This window comes from Geotrypetes seraphini, chromosome 4, assembly GCF_902459505.1.
Source record: "Geotrypetes seraphini chromosome 4, aGeoSer1.1, whole genome shotgun sequence".
Classification (NCBI taxonomy): Eukaryota; Metazoa; Chordata; class Amphibia; order Gymnophiona; family Dermophiidae; genus Geotrypetes; species Geotrypetes seraphini.
Genome location: NC_047087.1, coordinates 300,324,873 through 300,338,230, shown reverse-complemented (window position 1 = coordinate 300,338,230; position 13,358 = coordinate 300,324,873). Strand labels below are relative to the sequence as shown.

The following is a 13,358-nucleotide window of genomic DNA, read 5'->3' as shown; positions in this document are numbered from 1 at the left end:
GTTGGTAGATCATTTTGACTTGGTCATTTTAAAGTACCTCACAAGCTCAAAAAGTTTGGGCACCTCTGAGCTAGAGCGTTGAAACTGTGTATTTCTATTTTATCCCCCCTTTTACAAAACTGTGGAGCGTTTTTTAGCGCCAGCCGTGGTGCTAGCAGCTCTGATGCTCAGAATTCTATGAGCGTCAGGGCTGTTACCACTGTGGCTAAAATCCACACTACAGTTTTGTAAAAGAGTGAGGGGTTAGTTTTTGATGACATATTCCATACTAGGTGAAGGTGTTTTCTGTGTGTTCGAAAGACATGGTTTTCTGTTAGGATTGACGTTGTAGGATTGATCTGTGCTGGTCTGGCTTGTTTAGTTTTACAATGGGTGTATTGATGTACTGCTCACTGCAATATGTAAGATGCTGCCTTTTCCTAGGTACTCATGTGTGACATGTGGTTTGTTACTAAAAATCATGTTTTTCTTACAGATGGGGGGGTGCCAAAAAATGATGGGCCCCGGGTGTTACATATGCTACGTACGCCACTGTATGTAAAGATACCAGAAAGCTGGCATAGCAAAAACTTTAAGTAAATTGTTATTCTTCTAAGTTTTGAATATTTAACCCTCCCACAATCTCACGGGCACTCGTTTCAAGTTTCAAGTTTATTGAGATTTTGATTTAAACGCAATATCAAATATTTTCAATGCGTATAACAAAAATAAATTTAGGGAAATAAATAAAACCATTTGAACAATAAACATACAAACATATCCATAGATGATTAAAATTACATAAGGAGTACAAGGATAAACTACATTTGTTTAAAAATGCGTTCTCTGCGCCTGCTCATAAATTTGTTGACTGGAAGGATCCAGCAATGTGGCCAGATGCCATTCAGGACAAAGACAGAGAAAGAATTGTGCAATTTGGATTAATGATGGAAGATGATGCTACAGTCTATGAGTAAAGATCTTGACGGACATTCTTTTTATGAATATCTCCTCTATGCCAAATCACCCAATGGACATGAGAAGATTTTATGGGACTGGCTTAGGTGGAGCATTAGCAGAAAAGTATGTGTGTATTCAGCCCATGGAAGAAGAGGGGGGGGTGTCAGGAGGGGGGAAGGGGTGCATGGGGGGCCCAATAGGATTGCTCAGTAAGGGGCCCAGAAATTTCTGATGGCGGCCCTGAACCCAAGGAATAAAGCTGGACAATCTGCAAATTTCAGAATAGGCGAATTGCAGAATGAAGCAGATTATAGAATAGGTACAAAAGAATAAAGAACAGAACAGGATACAGAGCTATAGGCCCAACTCGTCAAAAGGAAATACAATCCAAAAACCATGGTCATCAAATACATTTAAAGAACACAAGAATGCAAAACCACCACAAACAAGAGATTCACATCTACCCATTCCACTCCACTCAGCATTTTCTAGACCTCTATCATATCACCCCTGAGCCATCTCTTCTCCAAGCTGAAGAGTCTTAGATGCTTTAGCCCTTCTATGTACCTTTTTTAATTCTGCTATATCTTTTTTGAGATACAGTAACCAAATTGAACATCTTGCTATTATCATTGTATTCCATCTATATGTTAATTTTAACATTTTATTCTTGTGATTTATTTTATGAATACATAACTCACTTTGGGCAATGTAGTTAAGGTCTATAACTTAAGGACTCTTTTACTAAAGGGTGTTAAGCCCTACTATGCTTTTAGCATGTGAAGAAAAAAAAAAAGGCTTAATTCATTTTGCAGTAAATGGCCAGCTTATGCATGTGATCTTTTTAAAGATATAAAGCACCATTCCCGGGCCACTTCAAGACTTTACTTTCACCCTTTTAGTCTTCAAAACACCTTTCCCGTTCCTGGAGCTTCTTTAACTATTTTAAGAAATCTGACGCTGACAGCATTTTGCGGCTTGCAGTGTTTTGATGTGGCCCGGGAACGTTGCTTTATATCTTTAAAAGGATCACAGCAAGTATTTTGATATAATTAGTGAACATGTTAAAATTATGAAACGGATGATAACATGAACTGATTTGGTGATAAGAGTCTAAGGCGTTTTTGAAATGTTGAGTATCAGAGTACTAGAGGGTAGGTGGTTATGCCGTGGAAAGAAAGAGAAGGAGCTTGGAGAAATTGTCTGTGTGACTCCTACTGGAACTCTGAGGCTGTTCCTACCCTCGGACTCTATCAAAATCTGATGGCAATAACAATATTAATAATAACATATACAGTAAAACCTTGGATTGCAAGTAACTTGGTTTGCAAGGGTTTTGCAAGACAAGAAAACCATGTTATTAAATGTTAACTTGATTTACAAGCAATGCCTTGCAATACAAGTACATACAGTATACACACATCACAACTGCGCCGATGGTTCTTCTCTCTGACGCTGCGGGAGTGTAGTGACTGTTCTAAACGAGCGAGGTCTTGCAATACGAGTACGTATAGTGCAGTACTCCCCAGATATTCGCGGGGGTTCCGTTCCAGGAACCTCCGCGAATGCTGAAAAACCGCAAATACGTTTTTTAGTGGGGGGAGACAGGAGAAGGGCAGCCAGAGCGCCGGCGAGTGAAGGAAATCACTCGCGATATGCTCCGACCGCCTCTTCCTGCACTAAAGTCGGGCCTCACCAATCAGGAGCTTCGTGTCAAAGGAGAACTTCAGGCTGTGAAGGTCTTCCGATGGCAGAACTTGCGCGTTTGTGACAGGATTTTAGGGTACTACAGTTTGTGGAAGCCTGGGCCCCCTCGTGGTTATACCACTGCCGTATGCTCACTCAAGGATTATGTTTTGTCTTTTGTTCAGAATTAGGAGCCCTGGGGATTGATGTAAGAAGGGATGGGTTTATACTGGCAGGGCAGGATTAATCCTTCGATGGGCCCTGGGTACACAAGTACACTGAGCCTCCTGGCCCCACCCCACCCCACCCCTGTTTGGCTATGCCACTGAATCGTACAAAAGTAACAAATCCCAGTTAATAAATTCCAAAATAAAATATCTTTTTTTTCTACCTTTGTTGTCTGGACATTTTATTGTTCTATCATGTTTGTTCCATTTTCTCTTCTGGTGCAGTGGTTAAAGCTACAGCCTCAGCACCCTGAGATTGTGGGTTCAAACCCATGCTCCTCTGTGTGACCCTAGGCAAGTCACTTAATTCCCTCATTGCCCCAGGATCATTAGATAGATTGTGAGCCCACCAGGAAAGCCAGGGAAAAATGCTTCAGTACCTGAATAAATTCATGTAAAGTTTGTAAACCATTCTGAGCTTTCCTGGGAGAACAGCATAGAAAATTGAATAAATAAACAGTGGGAAAAGTTTCAGCCTCTGATAACCAGAGCTGGTATTGTGACATCATAATGCTTCATTCCACCAATGCCTAAGAGCCAACCTCATCAGTGATGTCACAATGGCTTGATTGTCCTATACTTGGCTCATTTTTGCTATATTTTGATTTCTAGAGTGGTGCAGTGGTTAAAGCTACAGCCTCAGCACCCTGAGGTTGTGGGTTCGAACCCCCGCTGCTCCTTGTGACCCTGGGCAAGTCAATTAATCCTTCATTGCCCCAGGTACATTGTGAGCCCACCGGGACAGATAGGGGAAAATGCTTGAGTACCTGAATAATTTCATGTAAACTGTTCTGCGCTCCCCTGGGAAAACGGTTTAGAAAATTGAAGAAATAAATTAATATCTTCTAATCTAATCTAATCTAAACCTTAGGTTTGTATACCGCATACTAATTCTCTTTCCAGTACAGTCAAACCTCGGTTTGCGAGTAACCCGGTTTGCGAGAGTTTTGCAAGACGAGCAAAACACTCCAGCAAACTGTGACTCACAAACTGAGTGTTGCCTCGGTAAACGAGCACTTACGCGCCACCCGTGAGCCTCTGACAGTTGGCGTCTACTCTTCCTTTCTGTCTGCAGCAACTCCAGCCCGAGGCCGTGCCACCAGGGCACAGAAGGCAAAGGCTGCATACGCGGAGACACCGGCACCGTATCCGCCGCCGACTCAAACATTGCCGGAGTCTGAGAATGCCAGGGCAGTTGCGCGGATGCCCGTCCTCCCGCGCAAGCGTCTATTCGGCCGCTTCCCGCCCAGCTGCGGGGCACCAGCAACCGAAACCGAGACTCGGGGCCGCTGCTGTTTCACCCTACAGGCAATCCTCCGCTCAACTCACTTTCCTGAACTCAGGCGGGCGTTGAGTTGCTAAAAAGGTGACCGCTGACTAGAAAGGACCCCGCTGGAGGACCTGTGGCTGTTAGAGGCGGAGACGCTGGCAGCCGGCTAGTGGGTGATGCGTGACGTAGGACTTCGCAGGTGACAGTGGTGCTCCTGACACTGGAGGAGCTGGAAGTGAAGGAGGTGAGCCAGGCGATGAGGGAGGTAGAATAGTCGGTCTTCTCGTTTGTTCCGGCTCCTTTTGGCTTGGCTAAGGAATTGGGTTTAATGTCCTCTGCAGCTCCTTGTGACTCTGGGCAAAGTCACTTAACCCTCCCTCTTCTGCGTCTACTTACTACCGGTACAAGTTTTGGGGATGGGGAACGAATCGTCCGAGCTTCCATTGTTTGCTTTGGGGAAATGTGCTTTGATATACGAGTACCTTGGATTACGAGCATGCTTTTGGAACGAATTAGGCTCACAAACCAAGTTACCACTGTATTTGGCTTTTCTCATCTTTCCTGTCTTGTTTCATTCCCTCACTAAACCTCTCTCTGATACTGATCATTCCCTTTTAGTTTTTTCCTCCTTCTTTTATCTGACTTTCATCACCTTCTCTCATGTTGTATCACTGTCATTCCACATCTCACTCCTTCCGCAGCCTCCTATTTCCCCCCCCCCAACCTTTCATCTACATTTTATTATCACATTTCCAACTCTGTACTCACTATCCTCCTCTCACTCATCTCCTTGCCACCCCTCGATCTCCCCCCCATGGTTCTACCATCTCCAGGATCTCCCATCCCTCCATTCTTTTAGCTCAACATTTCCCCTCCCTCCCCCCTCCTCTCCACCATCATCCTGGCCCATCGCTCTTCCCTCCCCCTACTATGTTCCATCTCTCTCTTTCTCCCCTATCTAGTTCTGCTCCCTCTTTCCTGCTGTTTTTCCCTACTCCTGCCCCATTATCCAACAGGCATGTGGGATCTGTTAGGGAAAGGAGGAGATAGTGGATACTATGTATGGGCAGACTGGATGGGCCATTTGGCCTTTATCTGCGATCATGTTTATATGTTTCTATATCTCCCTCCATCACTTAAGTCTAACATCTCTATCTCTCTCTTCCATCTTTGTCCAGAATTTCTCCCTCCTTCCTTCCTATCCCTAGGACCAACTTGCTTCCTGACTACACTCATCCAGCATCACTCTCATCCCCTCTGCATCCAGTATCTCTCTCTCTCTCCATCATTTCTTTCTCCAGGCTCCTTTCCACAACCTTTGATCTAGCATTTCCCCCTGTCTCTCTCTCATCCCCCCTCCCCTGGAACCCTATTGCCTAGCATCTCTTCCCTTTCTCCCCAGCACAGCCTGATGTTTCCCTCTCTTCCCCCTCACCTTCCCCCTCACAGAGACCATTTCCTGTGGAAGTGACTCAGTCCAGCTGCCTCAGGGCTTTCTTTTTGCCGTGTTCTGCTGCCCCCCACCTCGCTGTTGCAACTTCCGAAGCAGCAGAGAGAAATCTTTGAGGTGGCCAACAGGAGTTACTGCTGCTTCGGAGATGAATTTTGTGGGTCAGATGGCGAATGGAAAGAGGGGGTAATGTTGGACCAAGCAGGGAAATAGGTTGGAGATGTTGGGCCCCCCTGGAGCTATGGGGCACAAGGCAGCTGCTCTGTTTGCTCCCTAACACTGGCCCTATGTGTAAGCAGGACCCAGTAATAATAATAATAATAATAACTTTATTCTTTTATACCGCCATAACCAAAAGTTCTAGGCGGCTTACACGTTAAAGAGCTGGGGGGGATCACGTGACGCCATGCTGCGGGACAGACGCTAGTCTGTGTCTCTCCCGCGGCCCTCCACAGATTCCCCTCCCTCTTCGGGCACTCTTCGGATTTTGAGGCGCCGGCCCGGACCCCCCGATACCTCCCCTCCTCCGGACGCGGTGGGCGAGTTTCGGGCCGATTTCGTCGGGGCATGGAGCAGGAATCGGCCCGCAAAGAAACGGACCGCGGCATGCAGGGGGAGGTCAAGATGGCGGCGCTGCCGTGCCCTGGAACAGCTACGGAATCCTGTCTGCGGCTGGCTGTAAGGAAGCATGTCCGTCCCTGAACCGAGGGGAACTTAGGAGAGGGGAGGTTTGCAGCTGCATCCAGCTTTACTACAACGAAAAATAACAGGAGCCACGTGGAGAGGGGTGCTGCACTGGGGTTGGACTCGCTGGTAAGGATTTCCCAGTGTACTTCTGAGAGAGATCGTGCTTGGTCACAGAGAGCTAGGATCACAGAATTTAATCGCCTCTCCAGTGAGCAGTCTTGGATCTGTGAAGTTGTGCAGCGAGACGGACGCTGGTCTGTGCCTCTCTCTCCCGCGGCCCTACGCAGCTTCCCCTCCCCCTTTTTGGGCATTCTCGGGCTATTGAGCCTTTGGACCGGACCCTCCGATATCTCCCCTCCTCCGGACTCTGTGAGTGAGTCTCGGGCCGCTTTTGCGGTGGTATGTCGCTGAAGTCGGCCCGCAGAGAAAAGGACCGCGGCAAGCAAGGGGAACTCAAGATGGCGGCGCCGCCGAGTCCTGGAGCAGCTACGGGGGGGCCGGCTTGGATAACTGAAATCACGGCCGGAGTTACGGCGGCGATGGAGCTCGTGTTGGAACAAAAGCTCCTGCCGTTGGATCACAAGCTGGCGGTGGTCCAGGCTTCGCTGGATGCTATGGGCCAGGAGGCGGCGGCGTTCCGGCAGCGGGTGAGCGATGTGGAGGATAGCCTGCAGCACGTGGAGGATGTCCAGACAACACAGCAGCGCCTTATTTCTGCTCTCGAGGATCGCATTGAGGACCTGGAAAATAGATCACGCCGGTCCAATTTGCGTTTTATCGGATTTCCAGAGGCTGTAGCGGAGCGGGACTTGAGAGGCACGCTGGAAGCCTGGTTAGCTGCCTCCGTTACCTTTCCTGCGGATCTCGGCCCGCTTCGTATCGAGAGGGCGCATCGCCTGGGTCTCAGTTCAGCTCATCAGGCCCGGCCACGGGTGGTAATAGCAAAGATCTTGAACTATGCTCACAAACAGTCTATTCTTCAGGCGGCTCGGGGCGAGCGCGTTCTCACCTATCAAAACGGCAGGGTGCTCTGTTTTCAGGACTATTCTACGAAAGTGGCTCAGCAACGGCGGGCATTTGCTCCGGTGTGCTCTACGCTGGCGGCTCGCCATGTTCGCTTCGCCCTCCTCTACCCGGCGAGGTTGAGGGTCCATCACAATGGCACTACTCAGTTTTGTTCTACCGTAGCGGAGGCGCAGAGCATGTTGGATGCGTGGAATGTGGACCTGCCTTCTACTAGTGCCGCTGGTGTGATCTCCTCTACTGCTGGTCCGGCTTGATAGCTGCCGGTCTTCAGAGACACTCTTTCTTCTGGAGTTGGTGCAACTATGGTCTCCTTCTTGGATCTTTGTCAGGTCCTTAGATGGCCCTGTGCGGCTCTGTCTTTGATGGTGGCGCCGCTCGGATTCTGTGCTTCCAGATGCCGCGGTGTCCCTGGACTTTTGCTGGATTTCTCTCTTCGGAGCTCCTCATTCTTCTGGCTCGACCACAATTTGGGACTCCTTCTTGGATTTGGCTGGGACCTTGGTTGGACTTCGGTCTTTGACTGGGGCGCTGCTCAGCTTCTGTGCTTTTGACTTTCAGTGGTCTCCAGGCCCTTGGATGTGTGGGGCTTTCTTGTTTCTTACGGGTGGACGGGGCCTCTCTCTACCCCTAAACGGCCCAGGCTGTGTTGGGTGGACGGTGGCCTGGATCCATCTTTTGGAGCGGGTGTTGTTGAGCTTGTTGACTGGGGTGAGGGGCGTGCATGGGGACGAGTGGTTGGCGGAGTGTCTGATGCGAGGGGGGGAGGAGAGTTAGAGTGGGGGTTTTGGGGTTCCGGTTGAGTATGAGTTTGGGGTTCTTGGTTTTTCATTCTCAAGGGATATTAGGGGGTGGATAGGGTCGGGGATTAGGTTTCTTTGGGTCGGGGGGCCCTTCCTGGGACACTGAGGCATTATATGAGGCTGTCTTGAGATCGGGAGATGGGTTCTATTCTGCTAGGTTGCTCTTGGGGGTTTGTCCAGTTCTCTTCGCTATTTTGGGGGGGTTTCTGTGGAGGGGGCGTCTGTAGTGATTGGGTTCCTGTGGGGACCAGAAGGGTTGGGGTGGATGGGATGGGAGGAGTTTAGTGGGGTAGGATTGGTCTGGTTGGGTTTGGGGGTTGGGTTGGGGTGGGTGGTGGGTGGGGGTGGGTTGGTGTTGGGGGGGAGGGGAGGGTGGGGTGGGGAGGGTTGTTGTTCTTGTTCCATGGTGACCGCAGGCACTGGCTTCCGCAGGACTGTGGCCTTAGGAGGGGGGCTTGCTGGGACGCCTCTTCCTAGGCTTTTGAATTTTTTGATTCCTTGTTGGGTATTTTTGTTTCATTTTTATGTCCCTTAAGTTATTATCTTGGAATGTGGGGGGCATTCATTCCCCAATAAAGCGACAGAAGGTGCTTCGACAGCTGCGGAGGAGCCGGGCGGACGTGGCCTTTTTGCAGGAGACGCATTTGACTGCTGCGGAGCATGCCAAACTGCGCACCTGGTGGGTGGGGGATGTCCTGGATTCCCCGGCGTTGGGTAAGAGGGCTGGAGTGGCTATTTTGGTGGGTAAACATCTTCATTTGGAGGTACAGACTGTCCTTAGGGACCCGGAGGGTAGGTATGTGATAGCCTCGGTTAGTTTGAACTCTAAACCTTACATTCTCTGCAACCTTTATGCTCCCAATAGCCCGGGCGTGGGTTTTTTTCATCATTTAGCAGACCTTTTGTCGGTCTATGGAGATGTTCCTTTGTTGGTGGGGGGGGATTTCAATGAGGTGGCGGATCCTCTTTGGGATAGATCGTCGGGGGTGGGGAGGGAATCTCGGAAATCTGCTACTGGAATTGAGATTCTTTGTGCCTCCCTTGACTTGGTGGACGCCTGGAGGGTCTTGCATCCCTTGGAGAAGGATTTCACTCACGTTTCTCGGGCCCATGCTTCCTTATCTCGTATAGACTATATTCTCTGTTCCCGCTCTGTGTTTGCAGAGGTCGTAGAGTCTACGCTGGGGCCTATTGAGGTATCGGACCATGCTTGGGTGGCGTTGGTATGGCAGTTATCTCGGACGCCGGGGACCCCTCGGGGTTGGCGCTTTCCTTGCCACCTATATCGTGATAGTAAATTTCACGAACATCTGGTAGCCCGGTGGCGCTCATTTCAGGATACCAATGCAGCTCATTTTGGTACTCCTTCGTTGGCTTGGGAGACGGCAAAGGCGGTCCTTCGGGGTGAGATTATTTCCTATGCTAGTTTTCAGCGTAAAGCGCGCACGCGAGAGCTGCTTCGGCTGGAGAGACTGGTTTCTTCTCTCCGTCGACGCTACGGCACCACTCGGGCACTCCCGGATAGGGCTAGATTGCTGGAGACTCAGTGTGCGCTTAACTCTCTGTTACACCAACATGCTCGTCGGTCTATGGAGCATTATAGGTATCATCTTTATCGTTTTGCGAATAAGAGTAGTAAGTTTCTTGCAAAGCTAGTTCGACAGCAGCGGGGTAGTTCGCGTATTGCTTCTCTTCAGACGCGGAACTCGGAGATAGTGCATACTGATGGAGACATCAACAGGGAGTTGCGGGATTTCTTTGAGAACTTGTATTCTGCCCCCTCTGACCCTCTGCTAGATGGGGAGGTATATTTGGCTGGTCGGGATCTCCCGACTCTTTCAGCTTCCTCTCGGGAGCAGTTGGAGGCGGAGGTTACTGCAGGGGAGATTGAGCGGGAGATCCAGGCTAGCGCTTTGGGTAAGTCTCCTGGCCCGGATGGGCTACGTAGCGAGTTTTATAAGATATTGCGAGCTGAGGTGGCGCCTTTGTTGGCTTCGGTGTTTAACGAGGCGGTCGGTTTGGGGGAGCTCCCTCGCCACTTGAATGTAGCACAGATTATTGTTCTGTTGAAACCTGGGAAGGATTCGACTAGACCCGAGTCGTACAGACCGATCTCTTTATTGAATTTTGAGGCTAAGCTTTTTGCTAAAGTTTTGGCCACCCGTCTTGCCTTGGTACTCCCGAGTCTTATTTCTGATCAGCAAGTGGGTTTTGTGAAGGGCCGTGCGATTGCTAAGAATGTCCGCCGTATATTAGCGGCTTTGGAGCGGACCGCACAGGATCAGGTGCCTTCTTTGATGATCAGCTTTGACGCCGAGAAGGCCTTTGACCAGGTGGATTGGGGCTTTATGTTCGAGGTCCTGCGAGTGTACGGTCTCGGCCCCTGGTTCATTCAGGCGGTGCGGACTCTTTATGAAAACCCGGTGGCCCGTGTGTGGGCCAATGATACCCTTTCTGATCCTTTTCCAATTTGTAGGGGTACTCGCCAGGGATGCCCCCTTTCACCTTTGTTGTTTGTCCTGACTCTGGATCCTCTCATTCGGGATGTGCAGGATAACCCGGACATAATGGGAATGGTCGTGGGGGCTCATCATTTTAAACTGGCGGCTTTTGCCGATGACCTCTTGGTTTATTTGACGGATCCTCGGGCCTCCCTCCCTGCTCTTTTGGAGTGTTTTCGTGAGTATGGGGATTTTTCTGGTTTCCGTTTAAATAAGCAGAAGTCGGAGGCTATGGCGTCTCCGGAATCTTTGCGGGTGGAATGGGGGCCGGATTTTCCTTTGCGCTGGGCGGGATCCTCTTTTCGATACCTTGGTATTTTGTTGTCTATGGATGTCTCCGCGCTTTACCGTTTGAATGTTGATCATTTGTTGCAGGGAACTAAGGGGCTTTTACGGCGCTGGTTGAATCTCCCGCTTTCCTTGATGGGCCGTGTTCATCTTTTTCGCATGATTATCTTCCCGAAATGGTTATTTGTCCTGCAAACGCTTCCATTCTTTCTTTTGGAAAAAGATATTTTGGGTCTTCAGAGACTGGTGATTTCATTTTGCTGGGGGGGTAAGAAAGGTAAAATGCATCGTTCTTTCCTTCAGGGGTCCTGGGCACAGGGAGGTTTGGGTCTTCCCTCGATTCGTTTGTATAATTTGGCATGCTTGCTTCGGCATGTCCGGGATTGGCTCTTTTTTGGCTCTCAGCATACTGATCGGGAGTTGGAGGTTGATTATTTTTTTCCGTGGGCTCTGCCTTATCTTTTACAGTGGGACGGGAAGGTGCGATTGGGGCCTGGGGCCCGTAGCTGCTTGGTGGAGCCGCTTCGTCGGGCTTGGAGATGTGTTTCGCGGATGTGGGGTCACTCGCCTTTTAGTTCTGTTCTGCTGCCCATAGTGGGCAATGCGGCCTTCAGTCCGGGACAGGACAATGTTGTTTTCAAAAGGTGGGCGAGGAAGGGACTCCGAACTTTGGAGCAGTTTCTCCAGATGGATGGTAGCGCTGTTCCTTTCTTGACTCTCCAGGCGTCCTGGTCTTTGGGTGCGACGGATCGGTTTGCTTATATGCAGCTCTCACATTATGTAGCCTCCTTGCCCAGGGACTCATTGACCCAGTCTTTTGCTATCACTGTACGCGACTTTTTCTTTGATGCTCAGTGGGATTGGCTTTCTATCTCTCAATATCATCGCAGATTGGTGGCTCTGCAGCCTCGGAGGGATTATCAGCGGCTTTTGGCATCTTGGGCCCGGGACCTGGGATGTCGCCCGCGGGTGGCGTCCTTGGCTCCTCTGGTGCGCCGGATACCTCGGGTGGTGCAGAGCGCCGAGCTCCGGGAATGTCACTTTCGGGTCTTACATCGGGGATATGTCTCGCAGCAGCGGGCCTTTTATTTCGGATGTGCCCCTACGGCTATTTGTCTGAAATGTCACCGGGTTGATAATTCTTTGGCACATGGGGTGTGGCTGTGTACTTCAATTTCTGCCTTTTGGATGGAGGTCCGCTGTTATTTGGAATCTTTGGTAGGTTATCGGCTCCCCTCATCGGTGGAAGGGACTATTTTTTTGGCGGAGGGCTATTTAGGCGGCCTTTCTGCAGGGGATAGCCAGCTCATTCGTAAGGGCTATATTGTGGGAATGAAATGTATTCTTACTCATTGGCTTCAGGACTCCCCGCCCACCATCTGGTATTGGCGCAATAAATTGCATCTTTTAATGGACTGGGAGTCCATGTCCGCTCGGTTCTCTGGATCTCGGAGCAAGCTTTTTCTGTCTGTTTGGGCTTCTTATTTGGATACTTTGCCCCCTGTGATAAAGAGCCAGGTGGTCAATCGCTTGCGGAAGCCAGTTGCCCCTGTCTTGCCAGTGGGTTGAGGGTGGGGTTTTGGGGGTGGGGGGTGTTGGGAGGGAGCGGTTGGGGGGTTGTGTCTAGTATGGATTTGGAGGGCTCCAGGCTATCAGAGTACAGGCCTGGACTCTCGCTGATATCTGGGATTTCTAGTTGGGTGTTACCATGTTAATCTGTATTGTGGCATTGTACTGAGAAAATGATTGTGTTCTCTCTGTTCTGTGTATATCTTTCATGTTGGTGAATAAAAAGTTTATACTAAAAAAAAAAAGAGCTGGACAATCAGCAAAATACAATAATATAGTAAAAAAATACAAATATGTGTAAAATAGAATTTCAACAATAAAACCCACTAAGTAATAAACTTATCGAACAAAGTGGTCTTAATTAATTTCTGAAAACTGCAATAGGATAACCTAGCTTGCTGAATACATTTACCTAACCAAGATTGTTGCCTACCAGCTTGAAATGCCAGAGTCCTATCTAAGAAGGTCTTATATCTACACCCATTAATTTTTAGATAAACAAATAAGTAGAAGTTTCTAGTTTCTCTTGATGGTCTATGCAACACAAACTGAGGAAAAAGGTAAGCTGGAGACAATCCCGATATCGGCTTAAAGCAGATACAGGAAAATTTGAGTAATACTCTTACCTCCAAAGGCAGTAAATGATAATATGGACTAATATGGTCATTCTTTTTTAAACCAAAAATCAATCGAACAGCTTTATTCTGAATTATCCTTAATTTCCTTAGAATTTTTTGGGGTGCTCCTAAATAGATGATGTTACAATAGTCTAAAATAGATAAAACTAATGCCTGCACCAATAGTCTGAACGATAAAGGATCAAAATATATTTTTATGGTTCTTAATTTCCACAATGTAAAAAAGCATTTTTGTACCACTAAGTTCGGGCCCCCCCCTGAAATTCTCGGGACCGAG

The 13,358-nt window shown here is 48.9% G+C and overlaps 1 protein-coding gene across 6 annotated transcripts in view; it reads right to left on the bottom strand.

Annotated features, from left to right (window-relative positions):
- Positions 1-13,358, bottom strand: part of SORCS3 (sortilin related VPS10 domain containing receptor 3) — a 1,299,528-nt gene that overhangs the window by 205,070 nt on the left and 1,081,100 nt on the right. The window lies entirely within an intron of this gene.